Genomic DNA, 15224 nt, shown 5'->3' with positions numbered 1-15224 from the left:
ATTTGACTCGAATATATAAAATAAGGGTTTGAGCTTGACTCGAACTAGAGCCAAATTTTGAAGGGTACGTTGTTCAAATTTGGCTTGTTAAGAGTCTAGTCAATCTCTTCTTCAATCATTTTTGGTGAAGCTCAATATGCAATTAATTCTTTTAATTATGTTGCTCTATCATTTTCATCATTGTTGTGTACCGTAGAAACACTATTATATACCAAAGTTGGACTGTTGCACAAACAATATATATGTATCTCAGTTACGGCCATGACATGAGACAAAATGATAGAAGGAAAAACGTTAGTGTGCATCTCGTGCAAAAGAAAGAGACAGATGAGTATGGTTCCACCTTTTTGTCCTCTGTCGTTTGTAGTTTAATGGTAGGAAAAGTTAACGTTCTTCTTATGAACTCCTTTCCATTGATTGGATCGGAGCAGCGGTTAGCACCGTTGAACAAACTTCTTCTTTCTAAGTGAAGACAATATACTTATGAAAGAGATCAAAGAGTGACCTATCAATCACTATGTTTACGATGAGCATCGTGTTTGATAAGTGCGCATTGCATTTGCAGAATCTTGTGTCGTCGCATACTCCTTTCCATTGATCAAACTTATCTTTGAATTATTCTTTCTAATTGAAGACAACATGTACAGATCAAAGAGTCACCTGTCAATCACTATCTTTACGACGAGCAATGTCTTTGATCAATGGATGCATTTCCCCACGAATCTTGTGTCGTCGAGTACTCGCGTACGTACACATGAAAGGACAGTTCATTTTATTCAACGGACAACAGTAGTACACGAGGATGTAGTCATCACGTCATATCATTCTGCTTATATGTTTACCGCAGGTATTCTTCCGTGCGATTATGGGTGATAAATGAGTCCAGTTCCCCGTCAATTTAGTTTGGTTTGATTCGATTAAATGAATCGTATAATAAATGAATTATTCGTAAATACATTAATTTGTTTGAATATTAAACAACATATACTCGTATAAATTCAATTCAACTCGTGCGAATAAAGCTCGTGAGCTTAACTTTTTATAAATTCGACTCGACTCGTTTGGCTTGAATCGTTAGTTCGCTCATGTGTGTGTATATATATATATATATAACACCTAAAAATAGTTCTTTACTCTCTACTTCTATATAATAACATATTGTTACATTGAGACAAGAGTTATATATATACTTGTCTCAATGTGACAATATGTTATTATGTAGAAGTAGAGAGTAGAGAACTATTTTTAGGTGTGTTATATATATATATAGATAATATACTAGTATTAGTTACTTACATTGTCATGTATGACAAATACTATAGTTTATAGTTATAACTTTTTAGTTAATATATTACTAATTATTAGTTAATATTTAATATATATGTTAGTACTAGTTAAAAAGTGTAATATGTTAGATTTATATGTTACAAGTTATTATGTTACTAGTGAATATGTTATACTTACTAGTTTACTGGTTAATAATGATAACATGTTGGACTTATATGTTACTAGTTACTAATTATAATATGTTAAACTTATATGTTAGTAGTTATCATGTACATCATTTATATGTTAGTACTAGACTATTAATATTATGTTACTAGTGAATATGTGACACTTTATTAATTAACATGTTAGTATTTAATAACTATAATATGTTAGACTTATATGTTACTAGTTAATATATTACTATTTATTAGTTAATATGTTAGTATGTTACTAGTGAATATGTTACACTTATTAGTTAATATGTTACCATTTCTTTAAGGTTATGCTTTTAGAATAACAGGTAATTTAGTATGATATCAAAGTAAAAGTAGTCACAGTTTACTCTATTTCAATTAAAATATTTCATATGTTGAATTTCACTTGTTAAAAGAAAAAATGATTAAACATATATGATTATATTGTAATGTTAAATATTCATATATATATATATATATATATATATATATATATATATATTAAAGTAATATGTATTATATATGTGTGTATTGTGTGTATGTGTGTGTAATAAGATTTAATGAACAAAATTAACTATTTCAAACTAAAATAATATAATAACAATAAAATCTGTAGTTTGTCGATCATGTTACTTGAAAGTATCCCAATAATTTAAGAAATATATGGCCAATGAACTAAATTATTTAATTAGTAATTTATATTAATTACTTTTTGGCAATATTTTACAAAAATATAGTGTCTAAATTACTAAATTTAGAATATAATAAAAGAAATCATCAAACCTACGTAACTTTTTTTAGTTCTAAAATCTTCATTTATTTAGAATAATTTGGAAACGGATAATGCCACAACCACGTGTGGCTGCGGCTGAATGAGAGAAAATATATTTTTTCTCCTTCCTCTGTTGCACAAGACAAGAGACAAGACACATAATGACATAAAAGATGTGTTTGACAAAAACATGATAAGAAAGGAAACGCGAGGGGGGGGGGGGGGGGGGGGGGTTCTAGAGAGAGGGGGAGATAGAGGGAGAGTATTTCGGGCTTGTTTGGTAAGTAATTGGGTTGGGTAATATTTGTGTATTGTATAGTAAAAAGTGATTGATGTGATATAAAATTTGAGAATGTTTTATAAAAAAGTGAAAAAGTTTTGTTTTGTAGTGGATTTTTTTATTTGAATAATAATAAAAAATTATTGATGTGATATAAAAAGTGTAAGAGAGTTAAAATGTTTTTTATTTGATATTTTTGAAAGAAGTGAAAAGAAATAGAGGGAGAATGAAAATAGTTTGCCAAACTAGCCCTTCTTAATTCTCCTTCCACTGTTGCACGAGACAAGAGACAAGAGACAAGAGACAAGACACATAATGACGTAAAAGATGTGTTTGACAAAAACAAGATAAGAATGGAAACGCGAGGGAGAGAGAGAGAGAGCGATCGATGTGGCCTGTGGGTGGTAGTGTTTGCGCGTCGGTGGCCACTGGGCCGCGTGGTGGCAATAAGTCGCTGTCTTTGAGAGAGAGAGAGAGAGAGAGAGAGCAAGGTGGCCCGTGGGTGGTAGTGTTGGTGCGTCGGTGGCCACCGGGCCGCTTGGTGGCAATAGGCTGTTGTCTTTGGCCTAGGGGCAGTGTCAATGTCCAGTCATTGCAGTGGATCGACAGGGTGAGCATGAATCTAGTGGAGGTTGTTGGGGGGTCTTCACTCTTCAGTACTGGCTTTGGTGGCATGGCCACCGCTGGTTGGTCTTCGGTCACGGAGCATGTCGGGGTAGCTGTCCCGTGTAGTCACAGGCCTTTGTGAGATGGTTTTTTACTGGTTGAGTGTTGGAGAAGTTTTACTTTACTATTTTTTTAAAATTAAAAAAATTTACAAAACTCCATTCGAGCTCGTGCTCGATTAGAGTCTCAGCTCGTGAACCTAACTGAGTTTGAGCCAAGCTCGAACTTGCTAGCTTATTGACAGGCCGAATTCGAACATAGATCCCAATTAAACTTGGCTCTAGCTCGAGCTCCCTAGTAATGTATTCGAGCCGAATTCAGCAACCTCAAGTTCAACTCGGTTCAGCTTGAATACAGCTTTGTGATTGATTATTTAGAACCATCAATGAGCCTAATTGGACTACGAAAACCATATGTTGGAAAGAATCTTATATATATATATATATATATATATATATATATATATATATATGCCACACTGGTTAACCTTTTTCATGTCATGATCATATATATATATATGACATGCATGCTGATTGAAAAAATAAAAAATTGCATTTTGGTTGAATGAATTAGTTAAAGTGAACTGATTTTCACTACTCAATCTTTTCTTTTCTCCTTTTAAAGAAGAATTAGCCTTAATCGTCATTCTATGCAGGCCAGGCCACAGGCGATGACAATGGCCGACGGGAAAGGGAGATGAATAAATGCTTCTTGTCCGCAAGGTCCTTTTGACACACACGACGACCAAAAGTCACATGTGTTTGCGGAACGAAAGAATCAGAGGGTGTGGCAAGAGTTGCCAAAGCTACGAGTAGTTTGATGGAAACTGTTCACTTGTTTGGTCATGCATGCATCATGCATGTGTATATGTGTTGCAGGTGCTACTTTGTTTTCACTTGGCCAAATTTGTAGTCTTCGATCTAGTCGCTTATTTTCGCATAAAAGGACGTACGTAGTGAAAGATGTAGGGATATGAAGAAAATACAGAACTTTCTCTTAGAAATTAAAAGGTCCACAACATTACATGCCTTTGTATAGGCCATGGCCACAATTTCAAATACTAAACTTAATAAGAAATCCTAAGAGAAATCAAATAATTTATTAGGACTTCTAAGACAAGGATTCTTAATTTTAAGGACTTCTAATTCTCAATGGACAGGAGTACGTGTTTAGAATATATAAGATATAAAAGGTAAGTATCACAGCATATCATATATTCTCCAACCATATCATATATTCTAACAAATAGTTTCTAATTATTTTAAATAAAACGATCCTAATTCCTAAAGGATTTATTATGATAATAATACCCTTTAAAAATAGTAGCAAAAATAAAAAAATTCATGAAAAGTGGGTCCACAACATGCCTTTGTGTAGGCCACAATTCCTAATACTAAAACTTACTAGGAAATCCTAGGAGAAATTCAATAAGCTAGGACTTCTAATCCTTAAAGGACAAGGATCCTTAATTATAATTAAGGACTTGTAATCCTTAAAAGACAAAGTTCCTGATTATTACAAATAAAACTCCTAATTTTTAATGGATTTAGTATAACAAAATACCCTTTTAAAAGAATTAGCAAAACATAACATAATTCATGAAAAGTGGGTATTTTATTCAACAATATCATTCCCCTCCACTTTAAAAGAACTCGTCCTCCATTTAAGATCTAGATAAAATAGGCCTCCTAACAATAATACTCGAAGTCTCGAACGTACGTATAAGTCTGCAATGTTAGAGGTATTTGAGATTCTTGTGTCTTTTGGAAAATCGATGACATAGGCATTAATGTTGTTGATCTTCTTCAAGATTTTGTATGGATTATACTTCTTTAACTTGAGCTTATTATAAGTCTCGATCAACTGGAAACCTCTCATTGCACAAGAACACCATCAGCATGTCTCCCTGGCCTCTTGAAATTCTTTGTGATGATGGTGTTTATCGTTGCTTCTTTACACCTTACATAATTAGTTTCTTCTAATTAATTTCTGCTTAATCTACGGCTAAATAGTCTAGAATTGTTCCGCCATGTGTTCAACTGCAACATTCTTTCATGGAATCTTGGGTAGACATGTGAGATACAAAGCTTTTTTCAATATTTCCAAGTTGACCAATGAAAAATGAATATTTCCATTGTTTGTTTGGTTGAGACTCGAGTAAAACAGGATCATGTCCTTAAAATTAGGGAAGATATGCTGCCAGGTTGGGAGATCCTCCACAACTATAATGATCATTGGCTAGGTAAAATTTGGATCTATTGGGATCCGGGTGGAGTTACTATTTCTGCAGTGAATTCACATGAACAAGTGTTGACTTGTAAGGTGAATTCTGATATCCATAAAAGTTATTGGATGTTATCTGTTGTGTATGGGGCTAATCAAGGTATGGATAGGAGAGCTTTGTTTCAACAGCTGGACCAGCTGAAGCTTTCGGTGGGTGCTTGTCCTTGGATTCTTGCTGGTGATTTTAACGTTGTTAGATCTCAGCAGGAAAAGTGGGGTGATGCTGGTCTCACTGGTTATGACTCAGAGTTTATGGATTGTATCCGGAGCCTAGAGGTTGATGACTTGGTTTTCACGGGAAGCTATTATACTTGGACTAATAAGCAAAAGGGGGATTGCTTTGTCTCTAAGAAGCTGGATCGTGTTATGGCTAATATGGAGTGGTTGAAATATTTTGGCAATACTGCAGTTGAATTCTTGGAAGCTGGACTTTCGGATCATTCCCCTGCACTGGTTTCTATTGGTTCTTTCACTAGCTTTGGACCCAAGCTGTTTAAATTTTTCAACTTTTGGGCTGAACACAATTAGTTTCTGAATTGGATTAAAGATGGCTGGGATATTAATGTGGATGGTTTTTCTATGTTTCAGCTGTATGCCAAGCTGAATTCTGTGAAGAGCATTTTGAAAACTAAAAATAAGGAAGTCTTTGGTGGTTTGGGCCAGCGGGTTATTCAGGCTCGAAAGGATTTGGCTAAGGCTCAGGCCATATTTTTGGAGTCTCATGGAGATGCTGATTGTCAGATTAGAGAAAGAGAATGTCTCCACACATATATCTCTATTTCAGCTGCGGAAGAAAATTTTTTGAAGCAGAAATCTAAAAATAGGTGGCTTAATTTGGGGGATGGGAACAATGCCTTTTTCCACAAATCGGTTAAGGCTAGGAACTCCTCCAATCTTATCAAGATTTTGAAGGATGAAGATGGTAACAGAGTTGAAGATATGGATCAAATTAAAGACCTTGCTATTGGTTTTTACCAAAAGCTTCTTGGTACTTCGAATCATTCATTCTCTCAAGTTAAGGCTGACCATGCTTCTAATCTAATTAAGAAGAAGTTTTCTCCACTTTGTGTGGCTGGGATGAGTGTTGCAGTAACTAGAGAGGAAGTCAGGAGGGTTATTTTTGCTATGAACTGTAACAAAGCCCCTGGTCCAGATGGGTTTTCAGCCGGGTTCTATCAAAGTGCTTGGTCTATAGTGGGAAATGATGTTATTGATGCAGTGTTGGAATTCTTTCTTTTCGGTAGACTTCTTAGGAAGACTAATGCTACCATCCTCACCCTAGTCCCTAAGAAGAAGAACCCTACTTCTATGGGTGACTATAGACCAATTTCTTGTTGCAACCTTATTTACAAATGCATCACAAAGATCTTAGCTAATCGGCTCCTCCCGGGTCTTGATGATATTATCAGCCCCAACTAAGGTGCTTTTATTCCTAATAGGAGTATTTCAGAAAACCTACTTCTAGCTCAAGAGCTAGTTTGTGATTATCATAAGAAGAAAGGCAGACCTAGGAGTACTTTGAAGGTGGATTTGATGAAGGCTTATGACTCGATAAGCTGGGATTTTATCTTGCATTGCCTTTCCTGTTTTGGTGCCCCTTTTCAATATGTGAATTGGATAAGGGAGTGTATTTCGAGCCCTTCCTATTCCATTTCTCTAAATGGATCTCTTGTTGGCTATTTCCATGGTAGAAAAGCTCTTAGGCAAGGAGACCCCATCTCTCCTTATTTATTTGTTTTAGCAATGGAAATTTTGTCCCTTCTTTTGGAGGAGAATACTTATGGGAATCCTAGTTTTGGTTTCCATCCGAAATGTGCTAATCTTAAACTCAACCACCTTTGTTTTGCTGATGACCTTTTGATCTTTTCAGCTGCTACCCTTAATTCTGTTAGGGTTATTAAGGATGTATTGGTTGAGTTTGAAAGCCTTTTGGGTCTAAGGGCTAATCCGGCTAAGAGTAATATTTTCTGTGCTGGAATTACTAATGTTGAAAAGGGGAAGTTGATGAATTTTCTGCAGATTAGTGAAGGTCATCTCCCGGTTAGATAATTGGGGGTTCCCCTCATCTCTAAGAGATTGTCCGCCACTGACTGTGAAGTGCTTGTTTCCAGAATTTTTGCTTGCATTGATTCATGGTTATCTAAGCATCTTACATTTGAAGGAAGACTTCAGCTTAACTCTTCAGTTCTTTGTAGCTTGCAGGTGTTCTGGACCCAGGTTTTTGTGCTGCCTCAAAAGATTATTCATCTTTTAGAGCAGAAGCTTAATAGATTTCTTTGGTGTGGCTCGGATGTTAAGGCTAAAGCAAAGGTTTCTTGGGAAAAAATCTGTGTCCCTAAGAAGGAAGGGGGGCTGGGCATCAAGAGGCTTGAGGTTTGGAACAAAGCTTCTATGATGATCCATATCTGGAATTTATTTGCTAGGGCTGGTTCCCTTTGGGTTGCTTGGGTGGAAGAATTGTGGTTGAAAGGGAGAAGCTTTTGGCAGATTCCTATTCCCCACACTTGCTCTTGGAGTTGGAAGAAGATATTGAAACTTAGGGGTGATGCTAAAGACTTTCTTAGTTTCAAAGAAGGGGATGGCAGGAAAATTTTCCTATGGTTTGATTCTTGGCATCCAGCAGGGTATCTTCTTGATCGGTATGGTTACCGAACTGTTTATGATGCTGGTAGAGATATTGGTCCTAAGCTATCTTCCATTATTAGGAATGGAGAATGGTATTGGCCAAGTGCTCGTTCGGACAACCTTGTAGAGATTCAAAGTAGGTTGCCGGAGGTTGTTATTGGTGGAGATGATCTTCCTGTTTGGAAAGGCAGCAAAGGGGTCTACTCTTGTGCAGAAACTTGGGATCAACTCAGGGTTAAACTTCCTGTTGTGGAGTGGCACAAAGTGGTGTGGTTTTCCCAAGCTATTCCTAGACATGCTTTTATCCTATGGTTGGCTCTAAGGGATGCTCTAGTTACAAAGGAAAAGATGCGTTCTTGGGGTTTCTCTGGTCCTAGTGTGTGTATGTTTTGTTATGGCTGCATCGAAAGCAGGGGACATCTCTTATTTGATTGTAGTTTTAGTAGACGGATATGGTGGGCATTGATGTCTATTTGTCTCATTCCAAACCCTCATGTAGATTGGGAAGAGGTGATTCGGTGGTTTGTTAAAGATTTGCAAGGTACAAGCTTGAAAGCTATTGCTTGTAGGCTAAGCCTTGCAGCAGTTGTATATCACCTATGGTGGCAGGGAAATGCCCTTCTGCATGGCAACATTCCTAGAACAGAGGAAGATATAGTGAGCCAAGTCAAAAGGCAAGTTGGGTCTAGGCTCCTGGCAAAGGGATCAAAGCAAAGTGTTGGAAAGAATCTTGCTCTTGCTTATAGCTGGAATTTACAGGGACTCTTTGATTATTAGTTCTCTTGTGGCTGTTTCTTTGTTTGGTACAACAATTTGTATTGCTGTTTTACTGTTTGATGAGTGCCAAATATTGTGTATTTGGACCCCTTGATTTACATTAGTTAGACCTTTAGCCTTGTTATTTTCTGATGCTTTGGTTAGTTTTTGTGTTTTTATGTTTTGTAGGTCAATAAGTGAGGAATGGCAAAATTCATGAGGAATTGCTTGGAAGTTCTGAAGAACTCGATCGATCGAACTTAAATTCGATCGATTGAATTTTGCCCGAAGTCGATCGATCGAATATTAATCGATCGATCGAAATTTTCCAGAACTTACTTTTGCAGAAGCGCGCCAGAACACCCAATCAGGACCTTCTCCACGACAAAAAGCAGTTCTCCTTCTGATTTTCGCAGCAGAACACGCTGGTTTTGTGACCTTGGTTGTCTCTAGCAAGAGAGGAACCCTAGAGGGGGTTAGAGGAGTCATTTTACATGGGTTTCTAGCCCTAATTTCCTTCTATAAAAGCCATAGCCATGCCTCATTGTTGGAGAGTTCAGAGAACAGTAGCTAGGTTTAATTTCGTTCATTTCATAAGTGTATTTCAGTAGCTTTTGTTCTTAGACACTTTCTCTTTGTAAAGCTTTTCTTTTACTTCCATGTTTGTTCTTCATTTTCTTGTGGTGTTCTTAGTCATGGAAGGCTAGTAACCTCAACTAAGGTTGAGGATGAAACCTTTCCATTGATGACACTCATACTCTTGTTATACTACTTGCACATTTGATGATATATCATATTTGTTGTTCAAGTTCCATTCATTTAAATGCTTTATCTTTTGCAATGAATGTGATTGTTGGTAGATATAGGACATTTAATGTGTTTCAACCAATGGATACATTGTTTTATCGGTTTGAATGATGATATCCATTGTGATTTGTTCACTAAATAGATACATTGGATGATTTGATTTCAAATGGTTACTCTTTGTGATTTATCTTTGAGTTGGATTCATTTAATGGTTCTAGAGTATGTGGTTGAGAAACTTGAATAACACCCTAAGCTTAATGTTCTTTGGGTGTTCAAGTGGGAACCAAGAGTGTGAGTTGTTGGATTTGGTTTGGTAGATTCCTTAGCCTTAGTTCCTTTTAATTTGCATATTTCATTTCATCTCTTTAATTTAGTCTTTTACTCTTGAATCAATCCTCAAACTTTTGGAACTAGGTTAAAATGAGGTTGATTAAACAAGTCACCAACATTTGACCATTTCCCTGTGGATTCGACCTCGCACTTGTACACACTATATTGCAAACAATTCGTGCGCTTGCGAGTACTCATTAAAACACACATCACTGTTGTTTTAGGGGTTTTGTCCTTGATTCTTGTTTTCTATGTTGTCTTTGTGCAGCATCCGTTGTTTTTCTTTTGTGTTTTGTTGGTCTTAGTTAGGAGGTATGTTCCTAACTAGTTGATTTGTTCATCCGGATTTTTCTGGAGTGTACTTTTTTTTTTGGAGTGTTTGGTTTATAAATGATTAGTTCATCCAAAAAAAAAAAAAATGAAATCTTTCGATCAGTGGCACTATGGACGCTAAGGCATGATTCTGTTGTTTCGGCTTGTCTCCACATATACTTCGAATTAGATTTCTAAGTATTCGATTCACCACCTTCGTTTGACCATCTGTTTTTAGAGCACTTGTAGTGCTACTGAACATCTTCCCTAATGTAATCCTGAAATGGCTAAAGACTTCAGAAGGAGAGAAGAGAACTATATGTTGTCTGAACCTCTCAAAAGAACAACTGCGCGATCTGGGATGCATCAGATGTCTTCCAACAACGAATGAAATGAGCCATCTTCGAGAACTCGTCAACCACAAAAAAAAAAAGAAAGAGAAAGTATAGTCCTTGTTTTGTATGAGGGAGACCTGCAACAAAATCCATAGACATGCAAATCCTCTCAAATATTGTAAGGAACAAGTAAATGAATGTAAAGACCTATATTTTGAGTTTAGCCTTTCGTAGTCTGCCATACATAACATTCCTTAAAAAAATTTCCTACATCTCTCTTCAAGAAGAGCATCGGTTTTCTCTCTTCTCAAGTGACCACTGAGACCTTCCCCATGCAAGTCTCGAATAAGTTTCTCCTGTAATGAATTTCTAGAAATGAATAAGCGATTGCCACTAAATAAATAACAATAATACATATGAAAATCACTTAAGTGTTCACTACAAAATACATACATACATACATATATATATAGAGATAACTACACTTTACCCCCCTGTTTTATCCACGGGGTGGCGATTTACCCCCCAATGTACCAAAATTGTTAGATGACCCTCCTGAACTTGTCAACGTGTGGCAAGTCATACCTTCCGTCCATTCGGCCGTCTGTTTGGACAGAAAATCGGTCACGTGCGTTGCATGTGACTGTTTAAAGGATTTCACCTTCCAAAAATACCCTCTTCCCCGTCAACCTTCTTACCTGCTCATGCATTAAAAGAACAAAAGAAAAAAAAAAAAAAAAAAAAACTCATTCAACCTGATTGTCTAGCTAGTTGCTCCGACACCGCCAGTTGCTTCAACCAAGTGGTTCACATATCTTATGTTGTAGGTTGTAGGTCGTCCCCAAAGTTGCTCGTGTTGCACGCGAGCACGGCGCGGTGACCTACCGGTGCGACGATCGGGTTGGATCGCCGATGGATTGCGATAGATTGCCCAATGGCTACTAGCCGTTGGAGAAAACAATGCAAACAAAACATCTTCACCTCAACATTGGTATCCATCACAAACCTTAGTTTGATCTAATCTGCAAAAGCCCAGAACCATTTATAGCTACAGATTAAGACCCATTTGATAAACCCATCAAAAGTTTCTGACTTTTAATAAAAATCTTATGATTTCAGCTTCCTTCTCTTTTTCCCAGCCATAGTGATTAGTGAGAACCAAATGAAGCGGCTTTTGCCTAGACAGAGAGAGAGACTTTAGAGAGAAAGTTCAGAGAGTAGAGAGAGAGCCTGTATGTGGACATGTGGAAGTGGTGGTGGCAACACGTGTGAATCCTTAAGAATCAAGTGTGAGAGTTTTCACACTTTCAGTCTCCATGAACCAATCAATTGAAGCCAAGTCAGAATGATTTCACATGAAGTTGATATTTGTTGACTTTATGTGAGGAAGAAGAAAGAGAATTTGAGGAAGAAGAAGCTAGGCTGATGATGTTGAGTTGGAGCTCTATTGCAGCAATGAAAAACAGAGTCGAACAGAGACTCTTGTTTTGCATGTTTTGTTCTTTCCTTGACCAACTCTTTTTCTGCAAAATGTTATGGTGTGCCTCATCAAACTCAAATAATTACTACGTATGCTAGTACGTGGCATCATGCATGACAAAATGAAACACTCTCTGCGTGCAACGTGTATTTCATATTCTTGTAGGTGGCGTGGACCATGGTACCAGCTTCTAGTCCGTCTAGTAAAGGTGAAAACCTGCACAACGGGGAAGCACCCATGGTTCGAAAACTTGGAAAACACCAGCCTAAAGTAGTGGTCAGCTCATATGATGCAGTACCTGGTCTCAGCCCATGCAGTCCCGGGCTTGACGATTGCTTTCAACATTATCATCGCATGGGATTTCACTGTCCGGTTGATGCCATACGAGGCATTTTGGGTGCACCAAGCCTGGATTAGCCGACGTAATGTGTGATTAGGGGTTAGGTTGGATTCTTTTGGCAGAGGATGTTTGCTGACCGGACATGTGGTATTCTTGCTTGTGAACAGCCAGTGTTTGATGCTTTCCTTATCGTAAGTAACAAGCACATCGGCCTTACGGCCAGATGCAAGACATCGGGGAGGGCTTCCACGATGGAGGACGCTGTCGGGGCTCTGAGACGAACGGACTGATCTAGGCTTGAAGATGGCTGATATGCATGATCAGAAGAAGATGAGGATGGGTCAGCAAGAAGGAGAGAAAGCAAGGAATCTTCGGGATTTTGAGGTGGGCTTGCCCATGTGGTAGAATGGGGTATTTTGGGGAGCAAAAATGCATTAATAGGTCACGTGCAATGCACATGACCGACTGTCCATCCAAACAGACAGGCGACTAGACGGAAGGTAAACTTTGCCACACATTGACAAGTTCGGGAGGGTCATCTAACAATTTTGGTACATTGGAAGGTAAATCGCCACCCCGTGGATAAAACAGGGGGGTAAAGTGTAGTTATCCCATATATATATATATATATATATATATATATATATAGATTTCTTGTCATTTAATTTAGTGTCGCTTGCATTAAACGCCACTAAACTTGGATTAGTGTTGTTTGAACAGTAAATGGCTCTAATAATTTTGTGTCGTTTACTGATCAAGGGACGCTAAATTTAAATTTTACGTTATTTGCTTCACAAACGACACTAATTTTTGTGGTGAAAAATTTAGTTATATATTTTAGTTTAAACTGTTTGAGAGAGAGAGGGAGAGAGAGAGAGAGAGAGAGAGAGAGAAGCTCCTGCGCTCCTGCCATGTTGCAGCCTGCAGGAGAGGATCTAGAAGGAGAGAAGAGAAGAAGATCGAAGAAGAAGAAGAAGAAAAATGAGGAGGAGGAGGATCTTTTAAGTACAATTCACCCCCCAAAGTTGTACCCTTTTTTCAATCTAGCCTCCAATCTTTAAAAATTTGCAATTTGCCCTAACGAAGTTTTTTAATTTGTTAATATGGCCAATCCGTTAGTCTTTTTCGTCTACTCTAACGAAAAGAGCGCACGTGATTTTTTCGATGCAAACGTCTCTATTTTACCCTCATTTTGTAGCAATCAATTACCGAATTGACCTTAAAAAAATCCCACGCGTGTTTTAGACAATTTAAAGACTAGGAACACTTTCTTTTATTGCTTGTCTTCAAGCCGATAGGGTCACAGTCATAGGTTTTAGTGTTTCTTTATTTCAAGCGGATGGATCCTTCTACCAAAAATGCCTCCTCCAAGTCCACGGACATCGGGGCCACATCTTCAGTTCAACACATTTGTTTTTGTGAGCGGCCGATGATGGTGAAAACCGCCCACACTATAGAAAATTTTGGTAGGAGGTTTGTAAGTTGCGAAAATTGGAAGATAAGTTACTCAATTTATTTTTTTTTTTATTTTTTTATTTTTTTCTATTCTTGTATTTTTGTGGTGAGTATATAATGGTTCTTGCTTATTTGTGTTCGATTCTTATGTGGGTCTATATTTCTAGGTCACTATTAATGATCTTTACTAATAATCCGCTTGTTTACTCGTATATAACCGTTCTGTGTTTTAAGTTTGTAAATGGGCTCATTTTTTGCATGCGAAGTTTTAATATCTGTTTTATGTTATTTTACTGAGCTGTAAAAAGGTTCAGGAAAATTCATTGAGAAGCATTTTGTGAACCTAAAACATCTCCTAGGCTAGTGGGATAACCTGTGTCTGTCAAGCCCAGCATAAGGAAAAGGTATTGAAAATATATTAATACGACGAATCAGCTTTGGATTAAGTAAAAGCCTTCACCATACCAACACAATTGTTCCTCTTCTTACATTAAACATTCATGCACCAAAATGTTTATAAGAAATAAAAAGAAAGAAAGAAAAAAAGAAGTTATCACATCTATAAATGAACATAAAACAAAACCATTATTAATAGGAAGAATCATGAATGAAACACATTACTCAAACGGCGAGCAGGCTAGATAGAGAGATGAGAAATTCATAATTACTTAAATGCCAAGGAAATTGGACAATTAATCTACAGAATACATAGAAACTATTTCATTGTAACAAACATGTTGTAGAGTTTATCCCAATATATCATTCCTAAGCTCCTAGCACCAAACAACCATGTTTATCTGCCTAAGAGTTCCAATAATATGTTCTTCATAGCATTAAATAAAGTTTCAATTCAATTTTTGTTGTTGAAATTATTGATCACATGTAGAATTCACCCATAATCTTTATCAGTGTACTCAAGTTTGATATTTGTTGTTATACATCAATCTAGCTACCTCTCTAGTAAAAGAAGTTATAGATAAACTAGCTTGTCTGTCATGGCCATGGCTATAGCATAAAAGTGAAACTATAACGCCCCAAATTTGAACCAGAAAATTTGTAAGCAGAAACCTTTGGTTTCCACGTGACATTACTACATGAGAGAGATAAACTCTCGCAGCAGAATATATATTTCTTTTAAAGGCTTTGGAATTAATAACAAAACACATAAAAGCTGACTGAATTACCTCAATATATTAATTAGATAAGTAGTTTTCTTTTACACATAATAAATACTCTAAGTACATTAAAACAAGTGCCACAAACGGCACATACATATACATAAAAACCTACCGGAATACAAACGTCTTTCTAAACATGTTA

This window comes from Alnus glutinosa, chromosome 1 (assembly GCF_958979055.1).
Source record: "Alnus glutinosa chromosome 1, dhAlnGlut1.1, whole genome shotgun sequence".
Classification (NCBI taxonomy): Eukaryota; Viridiplantae; Streptophyta; class Magnoliopsida; order Fagales; family Betulaceae; genus Alnus; species Alnus glutinosa.
Note: the sequence above shows the minus strand (reverse complement) of the source record.